The following is a 25496-nucleotide window of genomic DNA, read 5'->3' as shown; positions in this document are numbered from 1 at the left end:
ATGGACCAGAGCACGCCAGGCACTCCTGTCTTCCACTGCCTCCCGCAGTTTGGTCAGACTCATGTTCGTAGCTTTGAGAACACTGTCCAACCATCTCATCCTCTGTCGTCCCCTTCTCCTTGAGCGCCCTCCATCTTTCCCAACTTCAGGGAAACAGCCATCCATACAGGTTCCCAAAGTAGCTCACAAGTGTAATAAAACAAGATAAAACAATAGGATTGGGTTAAAAACCAATAAGGAAAAGCAACACGCAATCAGCACCATTGTAAACCAAGACGCTGAGGATCGGAGATTTTAAATAGAAGCCTGCTAACACATTTCAAGTGAAGGCTGCCTTTGTGAAGGCCAGGCGGGAAGGAAGTGGTGGTTCTAATGCAGGCATGTTTCTATTGCGAAATAATATTGGGGGAAACTGAGTATTAAGAGTGCTAACATGAATCATATACCCCAGTTTCCCAGTGGCCCTTCAAAGTACGATTCACGCAGAGTTTATAGAAAAACAAAATACGCAAACAGAAGTTGACTTGGCTAAAATATACCACCAAAAGTTTAAAGATTTTTCCCAACCTAGCATGAAACCCCTGACTAGCAGTATACCGTTTAAAGTATACAGAAGAAAAACAAAAGGTTGGCTTTCTTTAACAGAAAAACAAACTGACTCGGAAGAGACTTTAAACTAAAGATAAACACGCTCTCTCCCAGCAACTTTACATACCCACATTCCAACCTTCCAACCTCTCCAAATCTCCCACACAACTGCCACACAAAATGCTTTGGATGTGGTTTTGGACTCGCAGCTGTCCATGGAGGCACAGGTTAATTCTGTGTCCAGGGCGGCTGTCTACCAGCTCCACCTGGTACGCAGGCTGAGACCCTACCTGCCTGCAGACTGTCTAGCAAGAGTAGTGCATGCTCTGGTTATCTCCCGCTTGGACTACTGCAATGCGCTCTACGTGGGGCTACCTTTGAAGGTGACCCGGAAACTACAATTAATCCAGAATGCGGCAGCTAGACTGGTGACTGGGAGCGGCCGCCGAGACCACATAACACCGGTCCTGAGAGATCTACATTGGCTCCCAGTACGTTTCCGAGCACAATTCAAAGTGTTGGTCCTGACCTTTAAAGCCCTAAACAGCCTCAGTCCAGTATACCCGAAGGAGCGTCTCCACCCCTATCGCTCTGCTGACTGGTGAGACAGTCTGCAGGCAGGTAGGGTCTCAGCCTGCGTACCAGATGGAGCTGGTAGACAGCCGCCCTGGACACAGAATTGACCTGTGCCTCCATGGACAGCTGTGAGTCCAGAATGACTCCCAGGCTGCGCACCTGGTCCTTCAGGGGCACAGTTACCCCATTCAGGACCAGGGAGTCCTCCACACCTGCCCGCCTCCTGTCCCCCACGAACAGTACTTCTGTCTTGTCAGGATTCAACCTCAATCTGTTAGCCGCCATCCATCCTCCAACCGCCATCATGGTCAAGGCTGGCTGAATGGGAGGGACCTTTGGTCGTGCGAGATCAAGCAGGGAATTCAGGGAAAGGAAAGGCAGATTTGAGAAGATCGGCAACAGCTGGTAGGAATTCCCTCTAGAGAGAGGTGTGTCAGGCACTTTGATTAGTCAGCTTCCGGCAAACGCAGAAAATGCCTTTTGACACTTGAGGAGTGTATATTTTTTAGAACACACCTTATTTTTTGTGATTGTAGGCTTTTTTTAAACAGTTTCTAATGCTGTGTTTTAGTGCTGTAACCTGCCCTGTGACCTTAAGATAAAGGGCGGGTAATTAATAATGATAATAATTTTACATTCTTGGGTCTGAATGAAAATCTGCTAAAGATTATTGTGTAATCCTTTCCCGCCCACAGACAAGGAAAGGAAGCCGGCTCCAGAACATTTCCCACCCCTCATTTCTTTGGACAATGATGGGAATAATTTTAAGTCAGCCACAACAATGCAGCACGGACAGAATGGGCATTGTTGAGGTCCCAGAGCAGCTTAAAAGAAAACAAATACTCGGGGTGTCTTGGAAAGGAGAAGGGAGCAAAGACGCAGGATAAATGAAAACCTCCCTGCAGATAGTGACAAAACCAGTGTAGACTTTCACAACCATCTGTTTTCCCCTCGTCCCTCCCTGGGATCATTGGAATGGGTTGTAAACTTGACATTAGGGCTCCAGGGATGATGCAGGAAGTTGAAGGCACCCCATAAGCAGAAAGGGAGTCCCTGGCAAGAGCAGAACCTTATGGAAGAGCTATAACTCAGTGGCGGAGCACCTGGTTTGCATGCAGAAGGTCCCATACGCACAAAATTAAGACGCCAAGTACCGTCATAACATATGCTTTCCTTTTTTCTTATTCCCCAAATGTCTATTCTATTCTATTCTATTCTATTCTATTCTATTCTATTCTATTCTACTATTCCATTCCATTCCATTCCCACCCCAGCTTTTTTCTCAAAGTGGCTGAACCCCTTAACCTTCTCTTCTCCAGGCTAAACATACCCAGCTCCCTAAGCCGTTCCTCATAAGGCATCGTTTCCAGGCCTTTGACCATTTTGGTTGCCCTCTTCTGGACACGTTCCAGCTTGTCAGTATCCTTCTTGAACTGTGGTGCCCAGAACTGGACACAGTACTCCAGGTGAGGTCTGACCAGAGCGGAATACAGTGGTACTATGACTTCCCTAGATCTAGATGCTATACTCCTATTGATGCAGCCCAGAATTGCATTGGCTTTTTGAGCTGCTGCATCAGCTAAATTCTTAGGCTGGGCTAAAGTATGGCTCTCCTAGGGTGAAACTGGGCAACACTTCTTCATCAGATGATGCAACTCTATTATTTAAACTGGGTACTGAGCAATCATAAAATATTATCATTATTATTAATTGCATTTATATCACGCCTTTTTCCCTCCAAGGAGCTCAAGGCAGCTTACATGGTCCTCCCCCACCTCAGTTTAACTCTCACAACCACCCTGTGAGGCTTGGCTGGGCTGAGAAGCCAGCTCAAGGTCACACCCAGCGAACCTCATGGCCCAACAGGGATATGAACCCTGGTCTCCCATGTCCCAGTCAGAAATGCTAACCACTACACCATTCTGGATCGTGACGCCTCTCTATTGTACATGCAGACAGGAAAGGAGATCGCTCCCTGGCCCCAGGGAGCCTACAGTTTAAAGGCTAACAGTTAGGGGAAAGGAAAAAGGGCTGCAGCTCCGACACCAGGAACTGACGCTTTGTGAGTGGAGGGTCCCCCCCCATTCAATTCTCAGCAACTCTGAGGAACGGCTGGCAAAGACCAACCTATCTGAAATTCCCTGGAAGGTTACAGCTCAGTGGCAGAGCCCATGCTTTGCATACAGAAGCTCCCAGGCCCCAATCTCTAAAATCCCCTGCCTGAAACCCCTGGGAACATCTGCTGTTAGTGTCAGTGGAGGCAGCTACCAATGCTCCGAAAGGCCATTGCAGGAGAGGCGCAAAAGGGTTAAGCTTTTGGGGATACTGCTTTCTCCGGAACAGAGATCAGTCCTGTCCCCCCCCCCCCAGGCCTCACCAAAAGGGACTTCCATCACCGCCCCATCACCGTCTCACAGCTGTGGCCTGGCATGGAACATCTGCTGCGGGAGAAGTCAGGCGAGAGCTGGGCACCTCCTTCTCTGTGCCGAAAAAGCTTGAGGAAAGGAAAAACCGAACGGGGGCCGTCTCTCCCACTGCTCCCAACCACCTGGTTCCCCCCTCCTCGCCCAGCCCACCTACTTTCCCCTCCTCTGGCCCCTGCTCAGCATCGCCAAAGCAGCAGAGGCGCACAAACACACACTGCGAGCTTTGAGCTTGATCTGGCTCCCGCAGCTGCTGATTGGCTGCTCTGTAGCTGGGGAAGGGAGCCACAGCTGCCGAAAATGTCAACATCCGTGCGCTTGCGAGCAAGCGAGCGAGCACCCGCTGCGCACTGTGAGGAACGCGGAGGAGCGGTGCCATGGACCCCGCAGTTCAGGGCCTGGGACAAGTGGTGAGATGGTGTCAGTTTCGTGGTCCCAAAGGGATCTCCCCAAAAGCAAATGTAAGAAGAGGCTGGCTGCTGGATCATGCCCGTGGCCCACCTCGCCCAGCATCTTGTTCTCACAACGGCCAACCAGATCATCCAGTTGCAGACTTAGGACCCACCCGCAAAGAGTCGTCTAGCCCAACCCCCTGCAATGCAGGAGTCACAGATAAGGCATCCCCGACAGGTGGCCATCCAACCTCTGTCTCAAAACCTCCAGGGAAGGAGAGACCACCAGACCTCTCCCCTCCTCTGGCTTCCAGCAACTGGTGTTCAGGCAGAGCAAAGCCATCATGGCTAGTGGACACTGACAGCCCACTCCTCCATGATTTCATCACCCAAGCTGGTCACCCTCACGCCCTGCTTGGGGAGGGAGTTCCACAGTTTTAATTACTGTATGCACTGAGTGAAGGAGTCGTTCCGTTTATCTGTCCTGAAACTTACAACATTCAGCTTCATCGGATGTCCACAAAGTCTAGTGTTATAAGTAATCTTCCAAAGTGAGGGGGGGCTTGATCTGGGCTTGATCTTCCTAGCTCTAGGGCATTTACTTGTTATATGCTTGCTAACTATGCCGTTTGCTTGCAACTATAACTGGAAACTGCATACACTGAGCGGTTTAAGTGAGAGCCTAGCCCAATGCTCCAGCCAGCTGAAGGGCTGATTGGATGAATGGTTTATGCCCTCTAATTTTGCTACCAGCAGGCTGCTCTTTAGGTCTCCAAGCTGCAACCTGACCTGCTCCTTCCTCGCAGCTGCAGAAGCGTTGCCCCCCACTTCCCCTGGCATTGACACCAACCATTTCCGAGGGCTTAATGAGTGACCCAGAATCTTCCAGAAATGAAAAAGCAGGGCACCCCCCCCACACACAAGTTCAGCTCATGGAGGAGCAGAGGTTGCTAGCCAGTGGCCAGGAAAGCATCACAGCACAGTCCTACCCATGTGTACTCAGGAGGAAGCGGGTGCAGGATTGTGGCCTTGCGCAGCAAGGTGGTGTTTAAGCAGAGCTCAGATGGCCACATGCCAGAGGTTCTTTAGCTGTGATTCCTGCATTGCAGGGGGCTGAACTAGATGACCCTTGGGGTTAGGGCAGGGGTGAATGGTGGGGGTGGAGACGCTCCTTCAGGTATACAGGACCGAGGCCATTTAGGGCAGGGGTCAGCAAACTTTTCAGCAGGGGGCCGGTCCAGTGTCGCTCAGACCTTGTGGGGGGCCGGACTATATTTTTTTTGGGGGGGGGGGATGAACGAATTCCTATGCCCCACAAATAACCCAGAGACGCATTTTAAATAAAAGGGCACATTCTACTCATGTAAAAACACCAGGCAGGTCCCACAAATAACCCAGAGATGCATTTTAAATAAAATGACACATTCTACTCATGTAAAAATATGCTGATTCCCAGACCTTCCACGGGCCAGATTTAGAAGGCGATTGGGCCGCATCCGGCCCCCGAGCCTTAGTTTGGGAACCCCTGGGTTAGGGCTTGCTGATCAGAAGCTTGTCGATAAGAAGGTCGGTGGTTCGAATCCCCGTGACTGGGTGAGCTCCCGTTGCTCAGTCCCAGTTCCTGCCAACCTAGCAGTTCGAAAGCACATCAAAGTGCAAGTAAATAAATAGGTACCGCTCCGGCGGGAAGGTAAACAGTGTTTCCGTGCGCTGCTCTGGTTCGCTTAGTCATGCTGGCCACATGACCTGGAATATATGCCGGTTCCCTCAGCCAGTAAAGCGAGATGAGCGCCGCAACCCCAGAGTCATCCGCGACTGGACCTAACAGTCAGGGGTCCCTTTACCTTTACAGTTCATATAGCCAAAGTGATTCATATCTGTTGTCACAGTGAATACATTACTTCAAAAAGATCTGTAAGACCAGTCTTCTGGACATGTGCAGAACACCATCATGGGGATCCTTCAGCTCAGATTCCTGCATTGCAGGGGGTTGACTAGAGGACCTTTGAGGTCCCCACCAACTCTGCAATTCGATGGTCCAAAGCATCTGTCCTGCCTGCAACGGCCCTCCCCCAATCCTGCATGATTACTCATAAAAGGAAAGGGCTCCGTCATAGCCTAGAAACATCCATCCCTCCACAGGCTGGAGCCTTTCCCAGCCAATCAATCCCTCAGCCCCCTCCTGACACATCCGTTCTTCTCTCTGACTTCCTTCAAAGGTTCGCTCTTGATAGATGACTCTACCTGAACCCAGAGACCAGAAAGAAGGGGTGGGATGCATCCTGCTCAGGTCTCAGGAGACCTCTTAGTTGTGACCTTCATGGGTTGCTGTGAAATGGCCTGTTTGCCCTCTCCCTCTCTCTCCACAACAGCAAACAATTCCACATGCTCTTTCAAAAGATGGAGGCCAATACCTGCCCAGTGTGTGGGAGTGCGGGGTTTAAACCAGTATTCCTGTGGATAAGAGCATAAGAAGAGCCTGCTGGATCAGACCAATGGCTCATCCAGCCCAGCCTCCTCTTCTCACGGTGGCCAACCCATGAGACCTGAGCACAAGAACCATCGTCTCTCCTCCTTCTAGCACCTGGTATTCAGAAGCATGGCTGCCTCCAACCGCGGGGGCAGAGCAGAGCCATTGTGGCTTGCAGCCATGCACAGCCCTCTCCTCCATGAAACTGCCCAATCGTTTTTGGTGGCCATCACAGCCTCCTTTGGGCGTGAGTTCCACAGTTGAACTATGCGCTGAGTAAATAAACACTTTCTTTTATCCATCCTGAATCTTCCAGCTTCTATCATATCACCTCTTACTTGCCTTTTCTCCAGAATGAAAACCTTTCTTCGTAGGTGGGCAGCTGCATCCCCTTCATCCTACTTCCTCTGTCTCTGAATGCCAGCTCCTGGGAATCACAGGTGGGGAGAGCTGATATGGCACTCAGGCCAGGCTTTCCATGGGCATCTGGCTGGCCACACCGAGGAGGGCTGGACTAAGTGGAATTTTGGTCTGACCCAGAAGTTAGCCTGTTCTGATACTATTAGGGGCCCCCTGCTCTCTGCTCCCCAGGGGCTGCCAGCTGGAGAAAGAAAGTTACTAGCTGTGCACACACCAACTTAGAATGCCCCTGGGCTAGGGACTTGTGTGAAACCAGAATGGGCCAATTCAATGCCAGCATCCTATGCCCACATACAATTTATACACTGCTTGATTGTAAAAAGCCTCAAAGCAGTTTACAAAAAGATGAAACAATAAAAGTACCACTAAGAAAAATTAACAGCAATAACTTCAGACATTTAAAAAGTTAAAACAACAATAGAAGAAAAACAGATTACCGTAAGACTTGCATTAACTTTCTGAACACCTGGGTAGGTTTGTCTAACAAAAGTGTTTTAGCAGGTGCTGTAAAGGGTACAGTGAAGGTGCCTGCTACATCTCAAGAGGCAGGGAGTTCCAAAGCTCCCAATTGCCCTGTGCTCACTTAGTCTGGGCTGCTGGAAATTGAGGGAGGCTATACATCTCCGCTGGGTTTGTCGTTTGTCCAGTTTTGGGCTTGCGTCTGAAGGAACAGAGCTTCCAGATCAGTGGTGAAGAACTATAAAATTCACAATGCTTGGAGACCTCTTTAGAGGGCTGAAATCCAGACACCCGGCCTCCAATCAAATTAGTCCACGAGGCTGCCGGGAAGACAAGGGTGAGGGCAGAGGGGAAGGAGTCATGGAAGATCTTTCAGAGAGCTACTCATCCGCTACATGTGTCTTGTGAAATCAGGCTAATGAACAGGATTTATGGTTTGGCAGTTACGATTCAGAAAAGGGTGCCTTTGCAACAAGAAGGAGCAACAGCCCCTGGGCTGAAGACTGGTCTGGAAGTCGTTGTCATGGCAGCCCAATGGAACCTCTTTCTTCAGAGGCAGTCTACCCTGGAATGCCACGTGAGGGGAAAACAACAGGAGAAGGGCCCCAGCCTCAACGCTCTGCTGTAGTGTGGGCTTGGCAGAAACATCTGGGAAGAGGATGGCTCTACACAAAGTAGGCTGCTGCCATCTTTCCAGGGAGAAGGGAACTCTCAGGAGTTTAACAGAGCAAAGGTGGCACTGACAACCATTTTTATCTCCACTTTCCCCACGCAAGGTGGAAGCTTCAGCCAATGTTCAGCCTGACAGGCCTTGAACACAGCTGGGATGCCCAAAGGTTGGGGGAGAGAAGGGCCCAAAAATGTGTCTTGTGAAACCAACTCTTTGAACTGCAAAGGAAATGCTGAGGCTGCAGAAAGGCCTTTGCTTTCGGACTCTCCCCACCACTCGACAGTGACACAAAAAGGCTTATTTTGCAGTAAGGTTCCTCCAGGTACGCTCCTGCTCACTTGCGTGCTGGTAAAATGCAGTCACCCAACCACAAAAGTGCTATGATAGAAGCAATGAATGAGAACTGCTCCAAGTTTGCTTTTGGGCAGCAAGTTGCCCATGTGCTGCAGTGCAGCATCTGTAATTGCAGGGCCAAGGACGGGAGTTGCGGCAAAGTTGTGGATGCAGAGCACTCTGTACAGAAGTCAGGAAGAAAAGGAAGGCTGAGGCTCAGCAGGGGGGTAGTGGTTAGGGCGTTGGACTGGGAGAGGCCAGGGTTCGAATCCACACACGGGGCAGTCTCACACGGGGTGAAATGAGGAGGGGGAGCAGTGTGTGCACCACCTTGAGCTCCTTGGAGGAAACATGGGGTGTAAAACATAACAAAACATGGCAACTGGTACTAGTATCTCTTTGACCACTGTGGGAAGTGGGACATTGGGCTAGGTGGGCCCTTGGCCTAAACCAACAGGCCTCTTCTGACACTCTTAAGCAGGCACCCCCAAACTCGGCCTTCCAAATGTTTTGGGGCTACAACTCCCATCATCCCTAGCTAACAGGACCAGTGGTCAGGGATGATGGGAGTTGTAGTCCCAAAACAGCTGGAGCGCTGAGTTTGGGGATGCCTGCTCTTAAGCATTGAGGAAAGTAGGGAATGCAACTGGCCCAGAAGGTGGGGAGAGCTGAGAGTTTCTCACAGCCATGAGTTGCACAGTTGAGGGAAGCTGGAAGTCCCCGTATTGACTGGAATTAACCAGGCACATCTTTGGCTGCAGGGGCCTCAGAAGCAGCTAATTACGCCATCTCTCTGTGCAGCAGGCCTCCAGGCTGCACTTTCTGCCAGTCTGCTGGCGGAGTCTGCTCTTAGCTAGCACACCCAGACCCTCGCCTTCCTAATTTGATTGCTAGTGCCCTGCACTTCCCCGTCTCCTGGTGCCGAAAGACTGCGTGTCAGGAGCAGGGCTGCCGATTCCTAAACTGGGATGGCTGTTTGCACATGCACGTCAATTAGCAATATTAATACGCCCCACGTGTTACGCTTTGAAGAGCGAGGAAAGGCCTGGAATGCAAACTTTCAGAGGGATGCGCTGGATCAGCTTTGAAGCGTCTCACTCACCTTCCACGCCTTTCTTTCTGTGGGCCACCAATAAGCCAGCACTGCAAATACCAAGACAAACAAACAAACAAAACCCTCCACGACTGGATTACGGTATGCAAATCAATGAGATTTGCATACTTTAGCATCAGAGAAGGTGGCCCACGAACTCCCAGGGACCTCTTGCCTGTCTGGCTCTGTGGTCCCTATTGTGGGGCTTGTGGGTGCCCTCTCAAGTACCCCCGCCCCTCCCAATTTGCATATATTTATTTAAGTGTGGGGTTGGGTGGCTGTTTTTTTTTCTTTTTTTAAAGTTCAGTAGGACTGTAAGAATGCAAGAAGACCCTGTTGGATCAGGCCAGTGGCCTCTCTGGTCCAGCATCCTGCTCTCGCAGTGGTCAGCCAGATGCCAGTAGCAATCCAGGGTGCAGGATCTAAGCACAAGAGCAATATTCTCCCGCCTGCAGATTCCAGCTATCAGGGTCATCACTGCCTCCAACTTCAGATTCAGAGAACGGCCATCCTGACTAGTAGCCATTCAGAAGGACTTTCTGCATTAAAAGGGCTTTCTTTGGCCTGTCCTGAATCTTCCACAAGTTCTAGTGTTACGAGAATGGGAGAAAACCTTGTCACTATCCACTTTCTCCACGCCCTGTAGAGTCTTACAAACTTCTATCACGTCATCTCCTACTCGCCTTTTCTCCAATCTAAAAATTACCAAACGCCTGCAACCTTTTCTCATAGGGGAGTCCCTCCATCCCCTTTCTGAACCTTTTCCAACTCAACAATTTTGCTTTTGAGGCGAGGTGACTAGAATTGAACACAGCACCATAGACTCGTAGTACAACATTATGATATTGGCAAGTTCTTTAAAGAGTTAATTCCCCAGTATCAAATTAAATGCATGGAGGAAGAGAGGGCTACTGGTGCCTATTGATGGTTATGGGGAAGCTCCAGATTCAGGGGCGGTCTACCTTTAAATAACAGCTGCTGGGAAACAGGATGCTGAGCTGTTTGTGCCTTTGCCCTGACTCAGCAAGGCTCGGCTCAGTGCAGTGAGTCAGGTAGAAACTGAGATGGAGGTGTGCTCCACAGGGGGCCAATTGTACTTCTTCTCTTCTCTGCTTTAAAAATAAAATATTTGCCGGCATGCAAAGAAAATGTTTTGGGAAATCAGAGAAATGTCGCTTCAGACAGTGCAAGAGAGCCCCCAAGTTGGGGAGGGGGAATCTGCTCATCTACCTCAGTGGATGTCAGCAGAGGTCAGAAGACACCCTCCCCCCACCTGGTGTCCTTTGCCATCCCATCTGAGGCAAAAGAGCAGGAAGCAAAGGAAGTGGCCTGCAATCATAGCTGCCAAGTTTTCACTTTTCTCACGAGGAAGCCTATTCAGCATAAGGGAAAATCCCTGTAAAAAAGGGATAACTTGGCAGCTATGCCTGCAATGCAGTGTGTGGTGACCCCATTGTCCAAAGACAAGATGGGCCCCTTGGCGTGAAACTCTCCCTGTTCGTTCACTTGCTAAATGCAATGCACCTTCCAGACATTGCTGCACTTCTTGTGACTCTTCCCTCTTTGCAAACATTGCTAAAGAGCTCAGCGGGAACAAAAAAAAGCGAATAGTGGGACATCTGCATGGCCCTAAGGAAATCTCAGAGGGAGACTTCCGGTGAGCTGCGGACACGGAAGGGAGCGCGAAGTGACCGCGCTGTGGTCGCTTCGGTTGAGACGGGGGAGTTTACCAGGTTCTGTAGGGCTTAACAGACCCGAGATTCAAGGGGAGTTACCTTGAAAAATAGGCTACCCAGCGGCGTCCTTAAGCCATTCTCCTCTCTTTCGGGGCCCAAATTAGTGGCCTCAGGGGGGGATTGAGTGGTGGACGCGAGGGGGAAGCACCGCCAACCGCGTCTCACGCAGCCTCAGGCTCCCGTGGTAAGCAGCCTGCCTCCAGGATATTTATCTGCAGTCCCGGTAGGCATTTCAATGATTTGAATGGAGAACTTATGTGTGGAGTCTGCCGGGCTTCAGAGGGGCTAATCTGAATTTGGAATGGACTTCTCTCTCTACTTGGAGTTAAAGATGGCGCTCGATTAAAGGTTGCAAGAAAACGCCGACTAAAATTAGTAACCGGCGGATAAACTACTCACCGGCCGCGGAGGAGTGTGTCACCAGCGGAGTCTCAAGGAAAGACTGACTGAGGAGCCTCCTCCCCCCCAGAGAAAGGTGGGGGAAAGTGAGGGTAAAACCATTCTGAGAATCATACAACTAGATTCGTCTCAGAGACCTCCGCGGTGCAGAGTGACAAAAAATATAAACAAAACGAATATTATTCTTCCCATTTTGCTGTAGCCAGCGGAATAAAGAGGTATGCTGAAGGGGGCGACTCTCCTGGACTAAAATATTTTAAGTTATTTTAAGTTACTAAGTATTCGAAGCTTCCCCTCTGGGAAGTTAATTTACTCAAAGATAATCTCGGCAAACAACGCAAACCCCCGCAGAAGTGATCCCCGCCCCAGCCACTCCCATGCTTCAGAACGGAGGGGAGAAACGCTTAGCGGCGTGGACCTAGAAAGAAAAACGGAGTTATTTTTAAGACCCTGAAGTTAGTTTGGCGCTATTAACTGACCTTTTGGGCGTCACCTGGGTTTGCACGGACTGTTCTATTACTAAACCTGGTGGACCAACAGAACTACCTAAATATACCTGGATATATCTGGGACCCCCACCTCACTTTGACTTATTGTTTTGGAACTGACGGAGGGCCACCTGAATTTTAAGAGACCGGATCACGAAGGAGGACAACTGTGAACATCTAGGAGGAGGGACTGTGAGTTCTTTCCTCTCTGCACGGAACTACCTTTTGTTGAGAGAACTATCTTCTGTTGAGAGAAAGACATTTAATATACCTGGCTCACCAAACTGGTGATAAGTGGGGAAATAGACTTGGGGGGGAGCCAAGTAACAATTACTTTTGAGAACTCTCAACAGTATAAGGAAAAGGCAAGGGTTGTTCCTGTAAAGGAGAGGGGAGGGAAAGTGGGGAGGGAGAAGAGCGGGAAATATAAAAAGTGACGATTAAGTGAATTTAAGAAAATGGGGGGAAAAAGAGGTGCAAAATCGATAGCAACCCCATCAGACAGACGCCCCTCTAGACAAGAGGATGGTAAAGATTGGGAAGGACTCCTAAGTGAGATAAAAAAAGAAATCAAACAAAGTGAGCAAAACATCGAAAAAAAACTAGTAGACATACAGAACTCAATTGACCAAAAATTTGAAAAGGTGGTGGGGGAGCTAACCCAAGAAATTAGAGAGGTGGCAGGGAAAACCAAGGGTTTGGAAGAAGGTGCTAAAAAGGTGCAAAAAGATGTGAAAGAGGTTAAAAAAGAAACCGAAAGCTTAAGGGAAGAGATAAACAAACTGAAAAAGGAGAAAGAAGAAATGTTGGATAATATGGCCCTTATGGAATATAGACAAAGACAACAGAATTTGAAATTCAGGGGCCTGCCGGAAGAACGGGATGAGAACGTAAAGGAGAAACTCTCGGTGGAGTTAGCAAAGTGGATGGGCATAGACAAAGGAGAAATTGAGGCCGCAATTATGAATGCGTTTAGGATTAGGATGAAACCGGTAAAACCAAAGTCAAAAAAGGTCCCTGGGGATTGTTTAGTTATTTTTAATTCGATGTACATAAGAAATGAAATTCTAAAATTAAGCTTTTCAAACAAATTTGTAATTGACGGGAGGGAGATAATCATATTTAAAGAAGTGCCCACAAGAGTACTACGCAAGAGAGAGAAATTCCGGGAGTTTATCAAGGTGTTGAGAAAAAACGATATCGGTTTCAGATGGGAAATTCCGAATGGAATTACTTTTCACTTCAAGGGTATGAGATTTACGTTTAAAAATCAAGGTGATATTGATAAATTCGGGAGAAGGTATGGACAGATCTTAGGAATGGAAAAGAGTGAAGAAGAGGGAGCGGTAGGGGGGGAAGAGAAAGAGGAGGAACTACCAGAAGAGGGGGAAGAGAAAAGCATGGGTGAAGGAGAAGGAGAAAACTCAGATATTGATATAGATAAGGAGGAACGTACATAAAAAAAGTGAATATAGTGTACTCCTACGGAAAACAAATAAGATATATTTAACAGAAATAAAAACTATGGCACTGAAAATAAAATCTTGGAACGTGAATGGACTAAATAGTAAAAGCAAAAGAAACAAATTTGAATATGTTCTAACAAAAGAAAAATTAGACCTGATTTGTTTACAGGAGACCCATATTCTAAAAAAACATGAAAGGATTTTGACGAATAAAAAATTAGGCTTAGAATTTTCCACCTCAAGCGATGAAAAGAAAAGGGGTGTGGTTTTCTATATAAAAGAGAAGTTTAAACCGGAATTGGTTTTTAAAGATGAAGAGGGCAGGGTAATTGCAGTTAGAGTTATGGTGCAAGGAGAAAAATTGTTGGTAGTAGGAGTGTATGCCCCAAATCAGAGAAAAGCAATATTTTATAAAAAATTAGAGAAAAGATTATTAGAATTCATAGATGAAAAGATGCTCCTTTTGGGAGATTTCAATGGGGTGGTTAACCCAATATTGGATAGATCGGGGACGAGGAAATCAAATAAAGACTGCAAGTTACCAAAGTCCTTCTTCAACATGGTAGAAAGGTTAGACCTAATTGACAGTTGGAGGTACAAAAATCCCACCTCTAAGCAGTATACATTCTTTTCAGAGCCCAATCAGAGCTCTGGAAGGATAGATTATATTTGGGTATCAAGGGAATTGGGACCTAAAATAAGCAAAACTGACATTCCACCAAGGACCCTCTCGGATCATAATCCGACATATTTAGAATTGTCGGAAGAGCAACCCTCATCCTTTCGTTGGAGAATGAACGAAGGGCTATTCTTTGACCAAAGAATTGTGGACAAGGCCCGTGAAACATTCAAGGAGTATTTAGATCTAAATTTAAAAGAGGGGTCGGGAATTAATTGGGTCTGGGATGCGGGAAAAGCCTTTATGAGGGGCTTTCTAATAAAACAAAACAGTATAAAAAAAAAGGAGAGGGAGAAGAAGATAGAGCAAATATTGAAGGATTTGTCAGAGAATGAAAAACGGTTGGGCAAAAACCCGTCAGATAAAGGAACAAAACAAAAAGTAAATATGTTGAAAGCGGAGTACTCAACGTTAGTTAGCGGGGAGATAGAGTGGAAGCTAAGACGGATAAAACAAAAGAATTTTGAACACGCAAATAAATGTGGAAAGCTGTTAGCCTGGCAGCTTAAAAAAAGGCAAAAGCAGAACCATATAAGCCAAATCCAAAAAGAAGGCAAGATGATAAAAAATCCAAAAGATATAAGAATTGCTTTCCAGAACTTTTATAAAGAGCTCTATCAGAAGGGGACGGAAGAGGGAGAAGAAATAGAAAGGTTTTTAGAGAATTGTGGAGTGGGGAAAATAAATTTAGAACAGGTCAACACACTAAATGCACAAATTACAACAGAGGAGGTACAGGAGGGAATTAGAAAGATGAAAATGGGGAAGGCACCAGGCCCAGACGGGCTCTCAGCCAAATACTATAAGGAACTACAAGAACAAATTACACCGGTACTAACGAAACTAATGAACCAAATCCTGGAGGGAGGACAGATTCCAAAGTCATGGGAGGAAGCTTTTATTACCCTAATCCCAAAGGAAAACGCTGACCTGCTGGATGTGAAAAATTATAGACCTATTTCCCTTTTGAACTTAGATTATAAACTATTTGCGGACATTATGGGAACTAGACTCAAAAAAGTTCTATCTGATATAATACATAAGGACCAGGCCGGATTTTTACCAGGACGCCAAATGAGAAGTAACATCAGAAATGTGATTGATATTATTGAATTGTTGGAATGGAAAATAGATAAAAAAGCAAACATTGCTAAAGAGCTCAGCGGGAACAAAAAAAAGCGAATAGTGGGACATCTGCATGGCCCTAAGGAAATCTCAGAAGACACCAAGTTGGGAGAAGGCCACAGTTCAGCGGCAGAACACCTGCTCAGGGTGCAGAAGTCCCTGGGTTCAATCCCTGCCACCTCCAAAGCATCAGGTAGAAGCTGAGGTGAAAGGAAGACCAACACCTGCTCCATTTACTGCCCCATAACCTTCCAAGTGCCATGGCACACTACTGCTGAGGTCCAAAGCAGCAGCAGCAGCAGCAGCAGCAGCATCAGTTTCCTGCATTGAAAAAAGTTCATCCAGCTAGATGGAAGCAAACCAAGAACAACAACTTGTGAAGAGGTGCAAAGGGCAGCCCCATCTCAGGACGGGTAGTTAAGAAGCATCTGTGCATTCAACCTGTCACTTGGATGCAAGAGAGGTATAGCTGAATCCCCAAGGAGAAGACGGCACAGTTGGAAGAACAGAGAATCACGCAGGGACACGACAGGCAAACTCATTGCAGTTGAACAGATAAAGGCTTTTAGGAGGCTGAAGTAACTTGCAAATATCCAACCACATCACACAAGTGGTTCTGTGACACAGCATGCTAAGGATAGGCCCTGGAATTATCACAACTATCTTCACAACATCCCTGCAAAGAAGGCCAGTATTAGGCCAGGACTGCAAACTGAGAGAACATGATGCAGCAACTTTGCTGAAAGGCGAGCTGCCTACGTGTGACTTTAGTCCATGCCTAGATGCTACTGGTAACTCCAGCATCCAACACCAAGAGTTCAGGGCAGAAGAATAAGCAAATAACCAAAGTTCGTCAGAATCAAACAAACCTGCCAGCCAGAAGCTGCAACCAAGCCAGAGCTTTGGTTTGTAAACTATGGCTTGCAAGCAACTTCCAGCTCATGCCTGCAGTTCCATTTGGATGTCTGAGCAAACTTGCTGCAACTCTGGAAAGGAAGGGTAGAAGCGGCAAGAGCGGGGAGGGAAGCAAGAGAAGGAGCAGGCAAAGGCCTATGAAATGTTCCTGACCTTGGAGATCGGATTTTGTGATGTCTGAATTAAGTCTGAGTTGATTTGAGTCGATAATTGCTCCAGATGCTCATCATCTGGAGTGCAAAAGAGCTGTGCTGGGTTAGACCAAAAGGGCAGGGAAACTGGGGCCCTCCAGCTGAGCAGCCAGCATGGCCAATGGTTAAGGACAATGGAAGATGCAGGGCAAAGACATCTGGATGTCCAGAGCACCCCCACCCTCCAAATGCCAGGCCCAGAGGCCCACAACCAGAGCACAAAAGTGAGAAAAATCCCCCCCCCCCGGTGCTATTACTGTACCACATTATTTTATCACCATCGTTCTTCTTCCTGTCACTTAGCTGTCTTATAGGAGCACAAGGGGGCTCCTTCCTTTGGCCCAGGAGGGTGGCAGCTTCCTCTTTAGAACTGGTCATAAGAACATAAGAACCTAAGAAGAGCCTGCTGGATGAGGCCCATGGTCCATCTAGCCCCCGTTCTCAGTGTGGCCAACCAGGTGCCCCAATGGGAAAACAGGAAGCAGGATCCAAGTGCAAGAGCAAAACTCTTCCTGCGGCTTCCGGAAACTGGTATTCAGGAGCTTTGCTGCCTCTGTGGAGGCAGAACAGAGCTGTACTGTAGCTCATTTAATGTTGATAGTCTTCTCCTCCTCCATGAATTTGTCCAATCATAAAGCCATTCAAGTTTCCTCCTGGTGGAGCAAATGCCAGTTTAACATGAACAGAACCTGCCTGGCCACCTCACCCCCAAGAAGACCCTTGACGAGTATCTCTCTCATTTCAAGTTAATTTCACAGCCATAATGGATTTTTCAGAAAGTATTTCGAGAACATATTTACCCTCCAACATCTTACTTCCTTTCACATTTGGAATAACGCCCCTCCCTGCTCTCTTACACTTTCTATCTAATTCCCCAAGACATCCCAATCCTTGAATAATTCCAGGTAGTTCCTTTTTTTAATCAATAGCTGACAGACTTGTCAAATTACTTCGGGGACCAACAAAGCAATTTTTAAACATTCATAAACCCTTGCAGAACAGTTTAAGTGCACTGAATTTTAAGAGCGAAAAGGTGAGGGCTGGACAAAAATGATCAAGCAGGATTACGGTTTTGTAAACGAGAATTTAATTCATCATTAATGGATCATTTTGCAGAAACAGGCCTGGTCCCCCACACTCCTAATGTAGCACCCTGCTTGTGGTTGACACTTAGCTGGAATGAAATAGTCAACGCAGCAATAGAGAAATTAAAATAATAATTTATTTGTCAGACAAATAAATGAGAGGCACAGTGGTATAGTTACCAAAAAGCTCTGCCTGCTCTAGCCCTGCTGGTCAGCACTTATATTCCCTCAGCCCAGCTCCCTTGCTCCTCCTTTTGGCTGCCTCTGTCCAATCAGCTTGGTTGAAATTCCTATTGGCTGTGTGCTAGAGCCAATGATAAAAGATACACCCATTTCCTATTACCTTTTATGGGAGACAAAGAGCTATATTTCCTTCTATCATAAATGGCAGACAAGTAGTCGTATCTCTTTCATTTGCCTAAACAAGGAACATTAATTACCAGATCACCTTTGCCCTTGCATTCCAAAACAAATGGCTAAAACAAAATGATTAAAACAGATGGCTATGGTAATAAATTCTATCTAAACAAAAGCCTGGATATGTTCCCACACACCCAGGAGCTATAGGAATCTAGCATCAGAATCTAACATTTCTTACTTTCTAAATCCTTTGCATAACTCCATTAAGCCAACAAATCTCATAAAAGGCACATTGGTTTATAATAGTATACAATATAACAGAAACTTTCAGAAAAAGGTTTGTGTACAAAAGAGAAAAGGTTTGTGTACAAAAGACCTCAAGCAAAGCAGAGGCTTGAAAGCAGAGGTTTGAAAAGACTCTTTAGAAATGAGCAATGAGCCCCCCTTTTCCATGAGCCCAGCTGTTGTTGTCTTCCCAGTAAACCTTAGACTTTATAAAAATAATGGCTGGGAACTCTCTCAGGGTATCATTTTCTGTTAAATAATATTTACCAACTCTTAATTAGTGTATATGCAGCTGGGTTATATTTTCTAAATATGCAGGGTCATCTCAAGCCAGTAAGTTTAACCTTTTATGACCTAAGAGGTTGTAAAGGCCTTTTGCTTGTCATAAATCAGGGGGCCCTAGCAAGAAGAGCAAACAACAGTTAGAATGCTTTAGCCGGCTGGAGCAACATTAAACATTTCAAATATATCTTTTAAATTCATACAGGCCTCAATCAGGTGCCTCACTAACCTGTTGCAAAAATGGGAGAGCAAGAGATGGAGAAATTGCAGATGGGAAAAGGAGGGGGGGGAGTGAGGGGAACGCGCACCAGCCCTGACCCGATTATTTCCTTGGAAGTCCCGAATGTCTAGAGGCTCCAGCATACAATAGCGTATTAATACTCTGTGACTGAATCATAGAATTGTAGAGTTGGAAGGTACTCCTGAGGGTCATCTAGTCCAACCCCTGAAGGTAGCCTTCCTTCCTTCCTCTGTTCAGTAAGACACCAAAGAGGGGCTGGTGGGCCAGGAAGGAAAGCTCCAAGGGGCCTGCTATTCATGGAGTGAGAACATGCAGGGGGGCTGTGACTTGTTAGGGCAAAATTCTGGGTGCGAGAATGCTCAGCCACCCAGCTCATCAGGCAAGGGCCTGTGGTCGTTGCGGAGTATAAAAGGAAGGAGTCCAGCCATGATCCGGAGCAAACAGCAAGGTTTATTACTGCGCAGCAGGTTCAATGCCAGACTGAACACCGTGAACAGGGCTGCAAGAACTTTTAAAACTTCCCACCACCATCCCATAATGAACATCGAAAGCATCATACATACATCACTTGTGACAGGGTAAAACGTCAGAAAAGGGGAAGGTGCAAGGGGCATTAGCATACAGGTAAACAGGAGGTAAGCAGGATTAGCATAAGGTAACAATGCACGATGTCCCAGGACATTGTTAAGCAAGTACCAGTAAGTATCTGGGAGGGGATCCTTGAGTACCTGGTGGGGAAAAACAATGGGTCCAAGTGTGAGTATTGCCTCTGGCTTCGGAGGGTTGGGAATGGCAGGAGATGGTACTTGAATGGATTATGGATATGCAGAGCACCACCACCCTGGCTACCTGACCTCTTGCTTAAGGGATTATGGCTGTTCCCTGCATCCCTGAGAGCCCTTGGCCAGAGTAGAAAAAGGGGGTTTCATTTAGAAATAAAGATACACTGTATTCATTCATAAAGAAATATGGTTACATAGAGTCTCAGGCAACAGAGAAGGGGTAGGAAAGGGAGCCTTTATTACTCAGGGCTTGATCTTGAGGGGGTTCGTGTTGGTGCGATACTAGAGTGGTGTTGTAGGATCAAATGTGGTCCCCTTGAGGGCATTAGTGCCAATCTTGATTCCCAAATGAAGCCTCGTTTGGGTGCCCCCCCCCCCTATAAAATTCCCTAACAGACTCAAGGAACATCCCAAGGGGGTTGCAGAGCAGAAAAAGAGGAAACATTTGAAGTCAGAGGGTCACATTCCATCAATCTCTTGAGGGCCACATGTCAGCTGTGGGCAGGGCCAGGGGCAAAAGATGGTAAGGGGCAAACCCCCTTGCTTACAGGACTTGCAATGGCTGCCAATTTGCTACCAGGCCAAGTTCAAGGTGTTGATACTAACCCTAAACAACTCAGGTTGCTTGAGAGAGAGCCTTATCCCTTTATGCACCCAGTGAATCACTGTGGTCTGTGGGAGAGTCTCTCCTGCAAACTCCAAAGACCTCAGGAGCCGACTCTGCAATAACTCGGAGCAGGGCTTTGAGTGTGGCTGCCCCTGTCCTGTGGAATTGCATTCCTGTTTGAGATACTGCAGGTGCCCACTATCTGCATGCACTAGAAGAAGTGGGATGCCTTTCTGTCCCATCAGGTTTTCAGGGATAAATGGGTCTTTACCATGTATTTGCTGGTTTAAAACTATTTTATGTGTAAATCACATTGAGACGGTGGTTTAGAAGGCAATTAATAAATTAACTGCAATAACAGCAACAAGGATAACTGCATCCCTCGAATAGCTCAGTCGGTAGAGCTTGAGATTCTTAATATCAAGGTTGTGGATTTGAGCCCCACAATGAGCAAACGATTCCTGCATTTACGGGGGGCTGGAATAGATGACCCTTGAGATCCCTTCCAACTCTACAATTCTAATATTCTATGCTGCTGCTGTTGAGCCATCTGTATGCTCAATGTATTAACATTGGTGCAAGTGACTCTCCTGGTAGTAGGGGATTAATACATAAATTCTACTAGTACTACTACTACTACTACTATTAATAATAATAATAATAATAATAATAATAATAATAATAATGTCTCCTCTAAAGCCAAAAGGATATCTACCTCCTGCTGTGTCCCAGGGCACTCAGAAAACACAAAACCCCTAAAACAGAGAGTGCAGCTCCCTTTCATTTTAATCTTCCTTGGAGGCTGATTCAGGGAACCAGGCAGAGGGCCTTCTCGGTGGTGGCGCCTGCCCTGTGGAACGCCCTCCCATCAGATGTCAAAAAGGAAAACAGCTACCAGATTTTTAGAAGACATCTGAAGGCAGCCCTGTTTAGGGAGGCTTTTAATGTTTAACAAATTAGTGTATTTTAATGTTTCTGTTGGAAGCCGCCCAGAGTGGCTGGGGAAACCCGGCCAGATGGGCGGGGTATAAATAATAAATTATTATTATTATTATTATTATTATTATTATTATTATTATTATTATTGACAATGGAACCAGTGGTGAGACAGGCAAGGAGACAAGTGTGCTGGTGGGGTGGGGGTGGGGGGCGGAAACGGCTGCATCACAACCCCACCCCCTTCACCCTCCAACCTGACAGCCCCAAATGGCTGTAGAACTGCAGAAAATTTGGAAAAACAACAACAACAACCCATAATGTCTTTTCCCCAAGGATTTTATTCGCTCCCCCGCCCCTCCGCTCTGCCGCACCATATTCAAGTGACCTAGATATGACAGTTGTTTGCAAATATCTAATTCCAACGCAAGCTTTCCTTTTCTCCCTCCCCCCCCCCCTCCTTTCCTTCCCAAGCATGGGAAAGGCAGCTCTCAGCCAACATCTGCCCCAATTATTTCCTCGGACTGCAAAAAGGAACATATCTGGGAGGCTGGAAATAATTAATGCAAACAGCTTTAGCCATGGGTTTTTTGAAGAAGAAGAAGAAGAAGAAGAAGAAGAAGAAGAAGAAGAAGAAGAAGAAGAAGAAGAAGAAGAAGAAGAAGAAGAAGAAGAAGAGAGGTTGGAGGGAGGGCAAGAAAGAGAAAAAAGTCAAGCAATCAACTTGAGCATTGACATTTTCAGAGCAATGAGGACCGTTAGAAGGGGAATTTGGTGTACTTGTGGCAGAAGCAAGTAGAACGCATCCCCCCCCCCTGAAAAAACAACAACACCCAAGGGTGGTGCTTCACATGAGATACTGGGGAAGAAAGGGGTAATCTTAGCCCCGTCTTGGCCCTGAACGCAGGAAGCAACAGCAAAAATGACAATAGCTCTGAGCACACGCAACGTGCCCAGAAATCTGGTCTTGCCAGCTAGGGATGATGGGAGTTGTAGTCCAAAAACAGCTGAAACCCTAAGGTTGGGAAACACTGCCGGAGTCTAACCAACTAAACTATATCAATTTTTCTCCTTTTACAAACTCCTATTCATCTTTTTTTTAAAAAAATAATAATTTTTATTAGTTTTACAGATTACAAAAACGGTACTTACATAAACATATTTTCCACCTTCTTTCCACCCCCCTTCCATGGGCCCTCCCCTGCCACAGGAGAATCCCATGCAGGCGAACAGTTGAAGGTGGTCCATTTTATGGTTGGGTTTATGTCTCCCTCCCCCTCCCCCGCCCCAAAGCCCCCTCCTGCCACCAGAAAGCTCTAGGGAGTCAGGGCAGAAAGCAGGAAGGCAACCACCCAACCATCCATTCTCATACCAAAAAGAAAGAATCTATACTAAAAAAGGAAAAAGAAAAAGAATACAAAAAGAAAAATAGAAAAATAGAAAAACGACAAGAAAGAAAATATAAAGAAAATTAAAATAAAAACAAAAATAATCTTTTCCAAATCAGCATTACTAAACCATGTTTTGTGGGCTTCCCCTACCTCCCCCCTTCCCCGGTTTTCATCCCTTTATTATCCTCTTTAACAGTTTCCTTATCTATAAAATAATTACTTTTATTCCTCATAAAACTTTTAACTTAACTATTATCATTTTCGCTAAATCTCTTAATCCCTATAATTCCAAATCCAATTTTTCTTCCCTTGCCTAGTTTCCCCCCTCAATAAACTTCCTTGGCTTAAACTTTTCCCATAATCAAATCTCATTTACACTCTAGCAATTCCCAATATAACCTTTCCTCCCCAATCTCCGGCTACCTCCCTCCATTCCAGCAAGTTCCGTGGTCAACAGTCCAGTTTTAATCCTAATAATCCATCCTATTGATCACACACCCATTCTCCCTTCATCCCACCCCCTTTTTCCAATGTTTTGCCCTCCAGGCATCCATAAGGCCCCCCTGAGTTTCTCCCCTTCTTAGGTTGTTCTTGTCTTTCTCCTTGTGGGTAATCTGAAATTCCGCTGGTTCCTGTCGATCCCTCCTCAAAAGAGGGGTATTCCGCTTATCCTTTTGTGAAAAAAAATCATCTTTTCCTTCGTGGTGATCTTCATTTTGTGTTGTATTATCACAGTCATCATTATTAGCTTTACCCTCCAGATCACAGTCTCCATCATTGTCAAAATCTTCTAAATCGCTGTCGCTGTCATTGTCACTATCTTTCCCTTCAATTTCAGTACCTTCATCATCTGAAAAGTCATATTTAGCAATCACCATCTGGAATTGCTGCTTTAACTCTTGCTGTTGAGTCTCATCTCGACATAGTCCTATTCTTACTTCCCACAGGGTTGTCAAAACAATTCGCTGGAACTCAGGCGAATACCTTTTTGTTGACATAGTTCAGTCTTGTCAAGGTCACTACTTATCATGTGGGGTGGAAAATGGTCGCTGCTTATTTTCCCAACCTCATTTTAGCAAACTGACTGCGTTTTCCAATTCATAGTACATAAAGATCCAAGCCAATAAACAAAAGCATGTACACAGAAATTCTAAAAAGTCTAAATAAGAAAGTTCGTTTATAAATCCTGGTCAGCTCGCTGGGCTGTCTGGGCTGCCGGATCCCGGGGAAGCAAAAGGTTTTCCTAATTCTTTTCCTTCTTTCTGCAGGGGATCAATAACCACTGTCCTTCTCCCCTTTTACCCTGCATCCAGGGGAGAAATATTTTGCGTCTTTGAGGATACCTTTTAAACCAAAATCTTCAATTCCCGGCTTCGGGTATTTATATACTGTTTCTTGAATTGCCGGTGGGAGGGGGTGGCTTCCGTTTTGTTTCCCTCTCTCCCAAGTCCAAATTAATTTCAATTCCAATTTTTAGAAGCTTACTTACAGTCTTAATTTCCAATTCTTTCTTGTGGAAGAATCCAGCGCTCTCCGCCTCCGGCTCGGAGCTTCTCTCCGCTAGAGCAACGATGGCGCTCAAAATGGCCCCCGCGACTTCGGCCCTTCTCGCTCCGGCGCTCTTACTAGGGCAACCGGAGAGTTGGGGAGTCCGGATTGGGGCTCCGCTGAGCGATTTTGCCCCCGGGGCGCTCGACCCGAGGTTCTATGGGGTGCAGCGTTGCTCTCGCTGCCCTCCCCCCTCTAGCGAAGACGGGCTGTCTCAGAGCGAGACAAAAACCCCGCCGATCGGCGCTGGCGCTGGACCGGAAGCCTCTACAAACTGCTATTCATCTTGGTCTCCCGTCTCTTTGAGTATTTCTGACCATGGGATCTCACCCAGTAGCTCCTTCAGCTTTTCAAAATTGGCCTTCTGAAAGTCTAGAGTGCATGTCCAACTAGACTCCGCTTTCCCTTGCCTCTGTATCCTGGAACCCAGGAGGACATGGTGACTTCCTCCCAAGTTTCCAGTACTTCTACTTTGTTGATGATGATGAGTTCCTTCCTGTTGGTGAGGACCCGGTCCAAAACAGATGATCCCTGTGTTGCTTCTTCCACCTTCTGGGAAATGAAATGGTCAATGAGGCTGCCGTCTCTTTTGCCCTTCAGGGCTTTCGTTCCGTCTGTGGGAACTTCCCACAGTCACCTGAGGCATATCTAGTGGCACATGCAACCCCAGGCACCAAAATACACTGTGGGCGAGGAAACGGGAAACACTGTGCTTGCGCTTGCAAAAAAAAAGAAGGAAGTGGCAAAACGCAACATTTCCCCTCCCCTCCATAAATTGCACAGATTTGAGGCCCCAGGAGGAAGGCGAGGGAACCACCCTTTGTGTGAAACACAACCAGGCCGGCTATAAAAAGAACATCCTGCTTTTGAGAGACGGTTTGGTTGTTTGGGAATCTTTTCTTCTTCTAACTTCATTGTTGGAAAGAGGGGTGTAAACTGGAGTGCCAGATTGCAGAGTTCCAGAAGAAGGAGAGGAATTTTCTTTCAGCCTGCAGGCGGAAGGAGGCGATGGTGAAAGCATGCACTACCGTATGTGCATGAAGCCACCGCTGGAATTGTTTTGTTTTCTGAGCAACACAAACTCCGGTCAGCAAAGCTTACAAGATCTTACTTACCATGGTGAGTTTTGCTTCCCAGTCTTTTCCAGAATTTTCTGTTTTCTGCTTTTGCAGGTGAGGAGCAGCCAGGGGAGGTGGGAAGAAAGGCTGGTATCTCCTCCAGCCCTCACCCACCAACCCCCCAAGCAGGAAGTAAGCCTCCTCTCCCCATCAGACCTCCTTGTATGGTGTGAGCAGCCGGGCTCAGCATGCTGGCTCTTGGCCCCCAGCCCATAGCTGCCAAGTTTTCCCTTTTCTCGCGAGGAAGCATATTCAGCATAAGGGGAAATCCCTGTAAAAAAGGGATAACTTGGCAGCTATGCCCCAGCCCAGCTCCCTGCGGCCTCAGGAAACTGTTCCAGCACGCAGTCTACAGGGAACAATCCTCAGCCGGTTCGCAGACAAAGCCAATATTATTAACTCCTTCTGCAGCAGGCAGGGGCTTTTAAAGGGACAGGC

The 25496-nt window shown here is 46.8% G+C and overlaps 1 long non-coding RNA gene across 2 annotated transcripts in view; it reads right to left on the bottom strand.

Annotated features, from left to right (window-relative positions):
* Nucleotides 1-25267, bottom strand: part of LOC132591450 (uncharacterized) — a 40919-nt gene extending 15652 nt beyond the window's left edge. For both annotated transcript variants that reach the window (XR_009556977.1, XR_009556976.1), the window contains exon 1: nt 25056-25267. This is a non-coding gene — a long non-coding RNA (uncharacterized LOC132591450). The remainder of the gene's footprint in view (nt 1-25055) is intronic.
* Between the last annotated feature and the right edge of the window lie 229 nt (nt 25268-25496).

The sequence above is a fragment of the Zootoca vivipara genome, chromosome W (assembly GCF_963506605.1).
Source record: "Zootoca vivipara chromosome W, rZooViv1.1, whole genome shotgun sequence".
Lineage (NCBI taxonomy): Eukaryota > Metazoa > Chordata > Lepidosauria > Squamata > Lacertidae > Zootoca > Zootoca vivipara.
This window is presented reverse-complemented; position numbering and strand designations above follow the sequence as displayed.